Here is a 7,896-nt window from a genome sequence, read left to right as displayed (position 1 = left end):
AACTCCTCGCTATGTAGTGGTGCATTGCTGCTGTATGCTGAGAGGTAGGGACCCTTTAGTCCTGAAGCCTATCCTATCCTGAAGCCTTATAGACTGATTGTTATGATAATCGCCGTTCTATTTACATAGCTAACCTATTCTTCTTTTCCTCCTCACTACTCTCTCTCTCTTTCTCTTTCACATTCTGTTTAACTCTCTCTTTCTGTCTCACATTCTGTGTAACTCTCTCTCTCTTTGACATTCGGTGTAACTCAACTCAATTCAAGGGGCTTTACTGGCATGGGAAACATATGTTAACATTGCCAAAGCAAGTGAAGTAGATAATATACAAAAGTGAAATAAACAATAAAAATGAACAGTGAACATTACACTCACAGAAGTAACTCTCTCTCACATTCTGTGTAACTCTCTCTTTCTCTCTCACATTCTGTGTAACTCTCTCTCTCTCTTTCACATTCTGTGTAATTCTCTCTTTCTCTCACATTCTGTGTAACTCTCTCTTTCTCTCTCACATTCTGTGTAACTCTCTCACATTCTGTGTAACTCTCTCTCTTTCTCACACTGTGTAATCTTCTCTCTCACACTGTGTGTAACTCAATTCAAGAGGCTTTTTTGACATGGCAAACATATGTTTAAATTGCCAAAGCAAGTGAAATAGATAATAAACAAAAGTGAAATAAACAATCAAAAATTAACAGTAAACTTTACACTCACAAATGTTTCAAATGAATAGAGGCATTTCAAATATCATATCATGGCTATATACAGTGTTGTAACGATGTGCAAATAGTTAAAGTACAAAAGGGAAAATAAATTTACATACATTTGGGTTGTATTTACAATGGTGTTTGTTCTTCACTGGTTGCCATTTTCTTGTGGAAACAGGTCACAAATCTTGCTGCTGTGATGGCACACTGTGGTACTTCACCCACTACATATTTATCAAGATTGGGTTTGTTTTTGAATTCTTTGTGGGTCTGTGTAATCTGAGGGAAATATGTTTCTCTAATTTGGTCATACATTTGGCAGGAGGTTAGGAATTGCCGCTCAGTTTCCACCTCATTTTGTGGGCAGCGTGCACATACCCTGTCTTCTCTTGAGAGCCAGGTCTGCCATTCTCAATAGCAAGGTTATGCTCACTGAGTCTGTACATAGTTGTTTCACAAAGACATGGCGGTTGGAGTCAAAAATCTCAAATTTGGACTCATCAGACCAAAAGCCAGATTTCCACTGCTCTAATGTCCATTACTTTTGTTTCTTGGCCCAAGCAAGTCCATTTTTATTCTTGGTATCCCTTAGTAGTGGTTTCTTTGCAGCAATTCGACCATGAAGGCCTGATTCACAGTCTCCTCTGAACAGTTGATGTTGAGATGTGTCTGTTACTTGAACTCTGTGAAGCATTTATTTGGGCTGCAATCTGAGGTGCAGTTAACTCTAATGAACTTATCCTCTGCAGCAGAGGTAACTCTGGGTCTTCCTTTCCTGTGGCGGTCCTCATGAGAGCCATTTTCATCATAGCGCTTGATGGTTTTTGCGACTACACTTGAAGAAATTGTCAAAGTTCTTGAAATTTTCCGCATTGACTGATCTTGACATGTTCTTGCCATTATATGGACTTGGTGTTTTACCAAATAGGGCTATTTTCTGTATACCACCCCTACCTTGTCACAACACAACTGATTGGCTTAAATACATTAAGAAGGAAATCAATTCCACCATTTAACTTTTAACAAGGCAAACCTGTTAATTGAAATGCATTCCAGGTGATTACTTCATGAAGCTGGCGACTACTGCAAGATGGCGTCGACAGAGATGGTCACCTCGCTTCGAGTCCTTAGGAAACTATGCAGTATTTTGTTTTCTTTATGTATTATTTCTTACATTGTTGGCCCAGAAAATCTAACGTGCTATTACATACAGCCGGGAAGAACTATTGGATATAAGAGCGACGTCATCTTACCAACGTTATAACCAGGAATACGACTTTCCGAAGTGGATCCTTTGTTCAGACCACCACCCAGGACAATGGATCTAATCCCAGAGGCTGATCCAAAACAACATCGCTGTAGAAGGGGTAGACAGAGTGACCTCCTGGTCAGACTTCGGAGGCGTGCACACCACCCACCACTTCTGAGTATATTACTCACCAATGTCCAGTCTCTAGACAACAAGGTGGACGAAATTAGGGCAAGGGTTGCCTTCCAGAGAGACATCAGAGATTGTAACATTCTCTGTTTCACAGAAACATGGCTCTCTTGGGATATGTTGTCGGAGTCGGTACAGCCACCAGTTTTCTTCATGCGTTGCGCCGACAGAAATAAACATCTCTCTGGGAAGAAGAAGGGCGGGGGTGTATGCTTCATGATTAACGACTCATGGTGTAATCATAACAACATACAGGAACTCAAGTCCTTTTGTTAACCTGACCTAGAATTCCTTACAATCAAATGCCGACCACATTATCTCCCAAGAGAATTCTATTTGATTATAGTCACAGCTGTGGATATCCCCCCCAAGCAGATACCACGACGACCCTCAAGGAACTTCACCGGACTCTATGTAAACTGGAAACCATTTGTCCTGAGGCTGCATTTATTGTAGCTGGGGATTTTAACAAAGCTAATTTGAGAACAAGGCTACCTAAATTCTAGCAGCACATTGACTGTAGCACCCGCACAGGCAATACACTGGACCACTGCTACTCTAACTTCTGTGATGCATACAAGACCCTCCCCCGCCCTCCCTTTGGCAAATCTGACCACCTTGCTCCTACCGTCCTACAGGAAGAAACTCAAACAGGATGTACCCGTGACTAGAACCATTCAACGCTGGTCTGACCAATCGGAATCCACGCTTCAAGATTGTTTTGATCACGCGGACTGGGAAATGTTCCGGGAAGCCTCAGAGAATATACGCTTACTTGGTGAGGGAGTTTATAAGGAAGTACATTGGAGATGTTGTACCCACTGTGACTATTAAAACCTACCCTAACCAGAAACCGTGGATAGATGGCAGGATTCGCGCAAAACTGAAAGCGTGAACCACCGCATTCAACCATTGAAAGATGACTAGGAATATGGCAGAATATAAATAGTGTAGTTAATCCCTCCGCAAGGCAATCAAACAAGCGAAATATCAATATAGGGACAAAGTGGAGTCGCAATTTGAGGATAATACAGTGTCACCGATGCAGCACACTACCAAGGACTGTGGGCCCCCCTTTCCTTCTCCATGGCCGACGTGAGTAAGGCATTTAAACGTGTTAACCCTCGCAAGGCTGCTGGCCCAGATGGCATCCCTAGCCACGTCCTCAGATCATTTGCAGACCAGCTGGCCGGTGTGTTTATGGACATATTCAATCGTTCCCTATCCCAATCTGCTGTCCCCACATGCTTCAAGATGGCCACCATTGTTCCTGTACCCAAGAAGGCAAAGATAACTGAACTAAATTAATATCACCCCGTAGCACTCACTTCTGTCATCATGAAGTGCTTTGAGAGACTAGTCAAGGATCATATCACCTCCACCTTAACTGCCACCCTAGACCCACTTCTGTTTGCATACCGCCCCAACAGGTCCACAGACGATGCAATCGCCATCACACTGCACACTGCCCTATCCCATCTGGACAATAGGAATACCTATGTAAGAAGGCTGTTCATTGATTACAGCTCAGCATTCAACACCATAGTACCCTCCAAGCTCATCATTAAGCTTGAGGCCTTGGGTCTCAACCCTGCCCTGTGCAATTGGGTCCTGGACTTTCTGAAGGGCCGCCCCCAGGTGGTGAAGGTAGGAAACAACATCTCCACTTCGCTGATCCTCAACACTGGGGCCCCACAAGGGTGCGTTCTCAGCCCTCTCCTGTACTCCCTGTTCACTCATGACTGCGCGGTCATGCACACCTCCAACTCAATCATCAAGTTTGCAGACGACACAACAGTAGTGGCCTTGATTACCAACAACGACGAGATGGCCTACAGGGAGGAGGTGAGGGCCCTCGGAGTGTGGTGTCAGGAAAATAACCTCACACTCAACGTCAACAAAACAAAGGAGATGATTGTGGACTTCATAAAACAGCAGAGGTAGCACTCCCCTATCCACACCGACAGGGCAGTAGTGGAGAAGGTGCAAAGCTTTAAGTTCATCGGCGTACACATCACAAACAAACTGAAATGGTCCACCCACACAGACAGTGTGGTGAAGAGGGTGTAACATCACCTCTTCAACCTCAGGAGGCTGAAGAAATTTGGCTTGTCACCAAAAACCCTCACAAACTTTTACAGATGCACAATTGAAAGCATCCTGTCGGGCTGTATCACCACCAAGTACGGCAACAGCACCGCCCTCAACCGCAAGGCTCTCCGGAGGGTGGTGCAGTCTGCCGAACGTATCACCGGGGGCAAACTGCCTGCCCTCCAGGACACTTACAGCACCCGATGTCACAGGAAGGCCAAAAAGATCATCAAGGACAACAACCATCCGAGGCACTGCCTGTTCACCCCACTACCATCCAAGAGACAAGTTCAGTATAGGTACATCAAAGCTGGGACAGAGAGACTGAAAAACAACTTCTATCTCAAGGCCATCAGACTGTTAAAAAACCATCACTAACACAGAGGCTGCTGCCTACATACAGACTCAAATCATTAGCCACTTTAATAAATGGATCACTAGTCACTTTAAAGAAAATGGCACTTTAATAATGTTTACATATCTTACATTACTCATCTCATATGTATATACTCTATTTTATACCATCTATTGCATCTTGCCTTTGCCACTCAGCCATCGCTCATCCATATATTTATATGTACATATTCTTATTCCATCCCTTTACATTTGAGTGTATTAGGCAGTTGTGAAGTTGTTAGATTACTTGTTAGATATTAATGCACTGTCGTAACTAGAAGCACAAGCATGTCGCTACACTCGCATTAACGTCTGCTAACCATGTGTATGTGACCAATAACATTTGATTTGATTTTTGAAGAGTGTGCAAAGCTGTCATCAAGGTAAAGGGTGGCTACTTTGAAAAATCTCAAATATAAAACATTTTTGTATTTGTTTAACACTTTTTTGGTTACTACATGATTCCATATGTGTTATATATACATATAACACCCACAGTCTCCATCCCATGTATCCAAAATAACTTAATTGACACGCATTAGGGCACTGAAGCCTTTCCCTTCAGGCCTGAGATTCCTGTGGAGAATTTAAAAGCAAATATGTTACAAACATGGTATGAAATATAGGCCTACTGATAAACAGATCACTTCTGTAAATAACATACATGTCACATGTGAAAGAGTAGGTCATATGGAATGGCAAATAAAAGCATATATTGTCAAAAAGTGGTAGATGTGTGTGAGGGAGAGAGAGAGAGAGAAAGAGATGGAAAAAGAGAATGTACTGCAAGGTTTTTATTTTGACAGGATTATTTATGCAGCATGTTGCTCCTGGACCGCAAGCTTGGCCTCGACGGATTCACGGCTCAGAGGTCAGAGGTGACAGCTGACATGACGAGATGGGAAAAAAACGGGATATTTCAGGGAGGACAAATATGTCACAACATCATCTCATTGTGTATTGGCATTCTAGCCCATATGGCTCTGGTCAAAAGTAGTGCCCTATGAAAAGAATAAGGTTCCATTTAGGATGCAACCTTAGTGTAGTCAAGGATGGCCATAACCCGCATCTCTAATAAGATGACAGCCTTAAATTAAGTGAAACACTATAGTACACTGTAATAGCTTTTTACCCTAGTCTCGCGTGACAGACAAAACATGAGAGATTTGGTTCTGGGTGCAAAGATATTTTCCCTAGAGTCTTCCCACTGGGCACAGACATCAATTTAACGTCTATTTCACGTTGGTTCAATGTAATTTCATTGATATGACGTGGAAACAACGTTGAGTCAACCAGTGTGTGCCCAGTGGGTGTACTTTTTGCTGAAGACGCATATGGTTCACCCAAACATTCTCTCATGTAGGTGGGTGTCATAATGGATTCATTTGACGTGCAGATTATTGGGTCAACAATGGACAGGGTTGAAACTAATGAAATGGAATTCTCAGAATTTCAAAGTACAAAATGGAGTGAGGTGGAATATGATAAGCTTGCACGCAGACACGCACGCACACACACGCACACACACACACACACACACAGACACACACAGACACACACAGACACACACAGACACACACAGACACGCACGCACACACACACACACACACACACACACACACACACAGACACACACAGACACACACACACACACACACACACACACACACAGACATACAGACACACACACACACACACACACACACACACACACACACACACACACACACACAGACACACACACACACACACACACACACACACAGACACACACACACACACACACACACACACATTGGTTTGATTTGAGGGGCACTTTGGTTTGAGGTTCACGCTATCCTGGTTAGAGTCCTGCCTGCTCATCCCAAATTACTCTGACAGCCAATTGGGTAGCCTAGATTCACATCCACACTGGTGCAGGCCATGGGTGTATAGGGCATTCATTTAATCTGTTTCCAATGAGGATTTACACTGGCATTTTACCCATCTATGCGGACTGGCACCCGTGTCTCACTGGGCCATGGCTCTGGCGGACCTGCTCTGACTTGGGGGCAAGCCCAGGCTTACCTTCTCACAAAACAACAGTCGGTTGTTGATTCTGCTCACCCCAAGTCTTTAGTGTGACACTCCTGATGGAAACACAATTACACAAGAGCTTACGTTAACATAAACCACTGGCGACACACTGCTGTAAGTAGATGGAAAAGCACCAATAGATCAATCCATAACCCAGTGGTCACCGACTCTGGCCCAGGACTAGAGGGTGTGGGTCTATGTTGTAGTTCCAGACACGCTTTAACAGAACAGACTACACTTGCGCTATTAAGGCTGGGCTGGAGTAAAATCCTGCACTCCCACGTTTACCATAGATCAGGGGTAACTATAACTACTGCTATATCCCACTGATAAAAGCATTATCTCTACCTGTCACAAGGTGTCATTAAAAACAAATGATCTGATAATGTAGACCGTGACTGTGAATGATCATTACCCCATTTACATCAAAACGTCACTTTTGATCTACTTCATCCACACATTCAGGCATAACCTAGGATGTATTGTCTGACTAGAACATGTTGTAATCTGGGGACAGCGGAAACCAGGTGACTTCCCCAAATCTCTGAAGATAAAAGAGATTAGCGGCCGTCCTGCCTCCCAAATGGCACCCTATTCACTACGTAGGCTACTAGTGCATTATTGACTAGAACCCTATGGCCCCTGTTAAAGCAACGTGCACTGTAAAGGGGCATGCTGCCGGGGATAACTGCTGCATTCATATGATACCCCTCCCTCACGATAACAGCTGTTATTCCCACTACTTCCAAGACGAGTCGCTCTTATCCACTGATACCAGACCCGAGTCGTCCAACCATCCCACATCCAGCTGCCATGCTGTCATTCTGCCAAAACCCACACTGCGTTCTCAAAACGATTTTGAGGTACATTGATCTAATAATTTGTCATTTAGAAAATATATATATATATTTATATATCACAGATGGTTGGTGGCACCTTAATTCGGGGGGAGGGGACAGGCTCGTGGTAATGGCTGGAGCGGAATAAGTGGAATGGTATCAAATACATCAAACTCATGGTTTCCGTGGTTTCCATGTGTTTGATGCCATTCCATTTGCTCCGTTCCAGACATTATTAAGAGCCGTCCTCCCCTCAGCAGCCTCCACTGAACTATTTATATATATATATCAATTGAACTTAGATGTATAAACGTTGTTATATATACCAGTAGGGGAGCCTAAAGATAAA

This window comes from Salmo trutta, chromosome 5 (assembly GCF_901001165.1).
Source record: "Salmo trutta chromosome 5, fSalTru1.1, whole genome shotgun sequence".
Taxonomy (NCBI): Eukaryota; Metazoa; Chordata; class Actinopteri; order Salmoniformes; family Salmonidae; genus Salmo; species Salmo trutta.
The sequence above is the reverse complement of the archived record's forward strand: the minus strand, read 5'-3'. Positions refer to the sequence as shown.